This window comes from Cavia porcellus, unplaced genomic scaffold, assembly GCF_034190915.1.
Source record: "Cavia porcellus strain 051 isolate PalLab524CR breed Dunkin Hartley unplaced genomic scaffold, mCavPor4.1 scaffold_8, whole genome shotgun sequence".
NCBI lineage: Eukaryota > Metazoa > Chordata > Mammalia > Rodentia > Caviidae > Cavia > Cavia porcellus.
Genome location: NW_026947491.1, coordinates 19,939,142 through 19,944,925, shown reverse-complemented (window position 1 = coordinate 19,944,925; position 5,784 = coordinate 19,939,142). Strand labels below are relative to the sequence as shown.

General features: G+C 44.7%; 1 pseudogene; it reads right to left on the bottom strand.

The window, feature by feature from the left end:
- Positions 1-4,000: 4,000 nt before the first annotated feature.
- Positions 4,001-5,130, bottom strand: LOC134477448 (immunoglobulin heavy variable 3-21-like; annotated as a pseudogene).
- Between the last annotated feature and the right edge of the window lie 654 nt (positions 5,131-5,784).

Genomic DNA, 5,784 nt, shown 5'->3' with positions numbered 1-5,784 from the left:
ACACAGCCCTTTGGAATCAGACATGGAAAAATTCCCTGGCATCTTGTGCATTACATAGTGATGGAGATGGTGATCAAGTGGGGAGAAAACACTCCAGGCTCTCAGCACAGGGCTGTGAAATTAGTTCCCTACAGCGGTGTGTGCCGAGCGCCACCTGCTGGTTGATAGTTTCCCCACAGGCCGGTTTATATCTGGGCTCACAGTCAAAAGAAATTGCTATGTTCTATTGTGCAGGAATAGGTGGCTGTGTCTTCTGAGGTGATAACATTCAGCTGCAGAGACAACTGGTTCTTGCCTGTGTCCCTGGAAATGGAGATGCGGCTCTGGAAGTTGTAGCCAATGCTACCATTGTATATTATGTATCCCATATACCCTAGGCTCTTTGCTGAAGTCTGATGGATCCAGATCTATTAGTAACCACTGGTCGTGATGGAGAATCCAGAGATGGTGCAGGTGAGGGACAGGGTTTGCGAGGGCTTCACCAGGCCATACCCCAACTGTTGCAACTGCACCTGGGACAGGACACCTTGGGATAATAAATAAGACCTTCCTGTAAGACACCTGCTTTTAAACTGTCCCATGGAACTAAATTCTACATTAATGGCACTCATCCAGAGGACCTGTCACCAGGCACAGGAGAAGGCCCAACAGTCTCATCTTCTATAGCAAAGCCCTGACTTCCTGAGAGACTTCAGCCCTGTCTGGGGATGGGGTGTGAGCTCCCACAGCCCTTGAGTAGTTTTTGATTCTAGAGCTAGAGGGTGAATTTGCATGTGGGTTACATACTTGATATATGAAGAGGAAACTGAGTTCAAGGTATTTCTCATCCTTTGTGTTTCTGAGATAAACTGGTAAACCTGAATTCTAACTGGGTTTGAATATGTGATGAGTGGAAAGTTGTCTTCACAGCAATGGTGGAAGCAGGGCAATGAAGACCCCACCATCCTGGTTAGAGACCAGCTCCCATCAGCCTCTTCTCCCTACTTGGCAAGAGCTCAGTCTCTTCTTGTTCAGATGGTGCTGCTGCTACTGCAGGACTAACATGAGCATTGGACCCTTCTTGTCTCCTGGTCTCCTCCTTTGGTGCTATTTATGCTGCTTGAGAGCTTGCTTCACCATCATTGTTGCTGTCTGCAGAACTTCATTTGCCACCTACTCTAAGACACCCTGTGATGTAATTTCACCTGACCAAACGCAGAAGGAACTAGAAATAAGTATGTGGGTCCTGTGCTTATTCAATAGCGATGTTTTGGATCACTGGAGAAGAAAGATGTCTGTGTGAAAGACTTGTCCTCCCATGATCTTGTGCAGCTACTGTGTAGTCACTCCCCTTCTAGGTTCACCTTCTCTTCTTGTTCTCTGGATGTTATTCCTAAATACAAAGTGCCTATCTCATGCTGGTTATTCCTTTATGGACAAAAATGCATTATGAATATCTTTCACACAGTAAAAACGCTCCTAAAGTTTAACCTGAAGATGCCCTTGTTCATCACATTGCATTTGTAGTCCAAGTACTGAACCAAGGCTGGCTTTGCATATGTGATGATCCTCTCCCCTTATCTTCCTGAGTTTCAGAGTGAGATGCTGGTATCAACATGCTTGAATCAAAACATATACTTTGTTCTGTTTCATGAAAATGGGTTTTATTTTGATGTTCACCTTAGTTATGGTATTGTGATTCTATTTCTTCAGACTTCCATTTGCTAGCAACGTGCATATGTGCTAGCATTCCTGTTATATGGCCCCATTCTTCTTCTCCTAGTCACTCTTAGAAATTCAGCTCCAGTCTTCAGTGTCTTGCGCCTGCTTTGTACTGATTTGATTTGATTTGCTTCTTGCCTTGCCTTACTTCTTCCTTTCTTTCTTTCTTCCCTTCTTTCTTCCTTCTTCCTTCCTTTCTTTTTTTTTTTTTTTTGATACTGTGACTCAAACTCAGGACCTTGTGTTTGCCAGTAGGACACTTTTGTGGCTGAGCCAAATCCTGGTTCTGTTTTTTTTCTTTTAAATTGCATATTTCTATTCCAGCTTGAATGTCTTCAGCATTCATTCAAACTTGACAATGCTGTTCTTCAGCAATGGAGAACTGAGGTCCATTTGATCAATTCCTTACTGACCAGACTAACAGAGCTCATCCCATTTAAGAGCACTGAGGACAAGTCACTCACTGTTCAGCTGTGCATCACTTCTGAACCAAAGCAAAGTGATCATATGTGGCCTTCTCTCAGCAGATTTTTGTGGAAGTCTCTGATGTTTCCCTCCAGATTGTTGGGCGCAGGTGCTCAACATACCATACCCCACCCGGGACTAAGGACCATGCCAGCTTCCGCAATGCGCTACGTCCCTCTTTAAATTAGCCAACCCGTGCGCACTTAGTGCTCACTCCGTACTCTGTGGCAACTCCTGATTGGCCACAGCTGGATATAGTAGCCAGAGCCTGTGTCCCATTCCCGCCCTGCTTCCTCGTGGCAGTCTGTGATTGGTCACGGCCAAATATATAAACCAGAGCCCGCGTAAATAAACCAGCAGTTAACTGTCATCCACAAGAGCGTCTCCTGTCTCCTGTTTCATTGGGGCTGCACCGGTCACCAGATGAACATGAAGAACACTGAAAAGGTCACTGCCATTGTCAGGTTCAGTTTAGAGCACAAGATGGATAATTAGTGTGGCCCCTTAACTCCATGCTCTTGTGTGTAGGAAAAGTCCAGGATCTGTGCTGGGTCATGATGGGAAATGTGTGGTGATCTCACTGGGGGACTGCACAGAGGATGATGAGCCTTTCTTCCTCTCTTGTCAGGCACCAGTGTCCATGCCCCACTCAAGCACACATTTATCTATGGTTTAGAGAGTGAGTATGTGAGTGAGGCTGAAAACATGGGCCCTTGTCTCAAGGTTCACACTCTAGAGTGTGTTCTCCTCCTCAGGTCCTCTATGGGCAGCAAGGGGCTCTGCACGTGAGATTAACAATGAAAACACCTATTTCTGTGCCTAACTTAGGTTTCACCTGCTGCTCTTTGTTTTCTATGCTTTTCCTTGAAACCGTGTGTCAGTGTCTGTTATGCTCCTTAACCTCTGCTTCTATTTCAGTAATGTTTGCAGCCATGACACTTGTCCTGCATCATGCCTAACACCCTCTCTCCTGTACTCTTCCCAGATTTGCCCATTCTAAACTCTGAAATGAAACAGAGAAAACTGAAGGGAAACTCTGGACCAAAGCATGATTTACTATGATTGCACAATGAGGAAAGGACTCACTCCACAGAGGTTCAGGGCTCCTGGAATGAATGCGATAAATTTAGAGCAGATCTTCCAGACAACAGTCAGCAGATTGAGAGCAAGTTATGTTCAGAAAATATTTCCTTGGTGCAGAATGTTTGTTCCTGAGCCACCAATTAGCTTGGTTGATGTCATAGTTTATGTCAGTGGCCCAGAGGCCTCATTTATTTACAGTATGCATTTATGATTGGTTCACTGTATAGTGCTTGGGTTGATGGTATCAATGCTCCACCCACATAGGAGTGGAGCCAAGGTGTGATGTAATGGCAGAAAGAAGGCTTGTCTTTCTCTTTTGCCATTTCCACCTTGGTTTTTGCAGGAGCCATGAATGGTGGCCCCTCCACGTCACACTGTTTTAGAGCCAAATGAGTATGGACTGAAACCTCCAAAAACTGTAAGGAATAAACCTTTCCTTTCCCAACATTGGGAATCAGGGATTTTGTCTCAGCAATGAATAAAAACTAACTAAGACAATTGAGTAGAAAGACCTATGCCCTGTAACACATGACCTCCTCCCTCCCTATCCTGTGCCCAAAACTCAAGAGCAAATGTCTGCTTCTCATTATTCCTTTTCACATCCTTGGGTTCCAAATCAACAACTACAAAAGGTTCAGATCCCATCTAATTCCCTAAGGGAGCTGCTGTGGGATTTCTGGGCTGAACTGAGTGAGGACTCGTCGAAATGTATCTTGTCCCCTAAGCAATCAAGGCTGCACATCATGATGGTTCAGGCGGAGAGAGGGTGGGCAGTGACAGCAACACTTGTGCCTCTTACCCAATGCAACTGCACATAGAAAACTGGAATGCACAGTCTGCTAAATAGAAAGAGAAAAGGCAATTTCTGGAGTTCCTCTTAGGGATTGAAATTATCTTCTATGTGGTGCCAGGCCTGAGCCTGCCTAGCTGATCTCCTGTGTTGCTCTGGGGAGGAGATATCTGCCTGTTCTCAGACAGAATGGAGAGGGATGTGGAAGTTTTAATTTCCTAATCTAAAAAGTTTAACTATGCAGAAAGTAATGGCTTAACATTAAGATTAGATTAGGAGGTTCAGTTTTAGATAATGATCTTCATTAGATGTTTCAAAAAACTAATGTGAATTTTACAATTTATGTTGAGATTGGTATTGAGTGAATTTCCTATGCAACTGCATGGAACTAATGATGTGAACATGGACTTAAATACTTCATTGCACTTCGTGCACTGCAGAGTCGGCTCAGGTCCTAGGATTTAAGGCAGAAGAGAAATCCCAGAGGCACCCAGGAAGACCTCACCCCTACCTCCTTTTCTGCAACTGCTCCTGTGGTCCTGACTGGGTCTCCCTGAATCGCGGCGCCCCCTGCTGGCCCGACCATCTCCAGAGTGAGGTTTTTGTCTGGAGTTCTACTGGTGTCCCCTCACTGTGCTGCACAATAATACACAGCGGTGTCCTCGGGTCTCAGGCTGCTCATCTGCAGATACAGAGTGTTCTTGCCATTGTCTCTAGAGATGGTGAATCAGCCCTTCACCGAACCTGAGTACTTTATGTAACTACTATCGTAACTAATAACTGAGATCCACTCCAGCCCCTTCCCTGGAGCCTGGCGGATCCAGTTCATGGCAGCATTACTGAAGGTGAATCCCGAGGCCACGCAGGAGAGTTTCAGGGAACCCCCAGGCTGCACCAAGCCTCCACCGGATTCCACCAGCTGCGGCTCACCCTGAACACCTGCAAACACAGAGACATCCTGCTCAGGAAATCATCTCAGACATCCTCTGTTTATACTACTCATGTTCACTGACAGGCTCAATATCCTTTTTTCTGAATAATTTACCTTTCAGAATTGCAAACAGGAAAACCCAGCTTAGCCCAAGCTCCATGGTGAGCCGTTTGTGGTCAGCTCTCACCGCTAACGAACAAGAGCTGGCATCCAAAGTTGTGTTCTAACTCAGAGCCTCAGGGCCTGGTTTTCATCAGCAGAGGGAGGCCCTATTTGCATGGCCTCCTGCTATATATCCTGTTCTGCTAACGGATTGCTCAGAGAGAGCAGTGCCCAATCGGCTGAGTGCACTGGCCAAGTTCAGTAGCTATAATTTGGTAGCACAAGATGTTAAATCTCATTATGAGATGATACAGTGCTATTTAGCTGTGTGTCTAATTTTATTTTTCACATGCGCATAACGTGTGTTTTTCTAACAAATTGGTCTGCCTTGGAAGCATTAAAGTGAGTGTATTTTGAACATTTTCCAGTTTGTACACTGCTACATCTCGGAAAGACATTTGAACTGTTTCAATTTTTCTACACAAATATTATGCTGTGTTTCAGGCTGTTGAGTGAACATCAAATTTTACTCTATAGAAAATACCGACAGAAAAGACAATTTGGTTGTGTTTTTCATGCAAGAATAATTTTTTTTAGAAAAAGGAAATTCTGCATTGGAGTCTTGTTAGTTGACTGACTTGAGAAAAACAATCAGGAGGGAATCATTTTGTGGATTCACTCTTGTTTTGAGAATCTCAGAAAATCCTCTCAA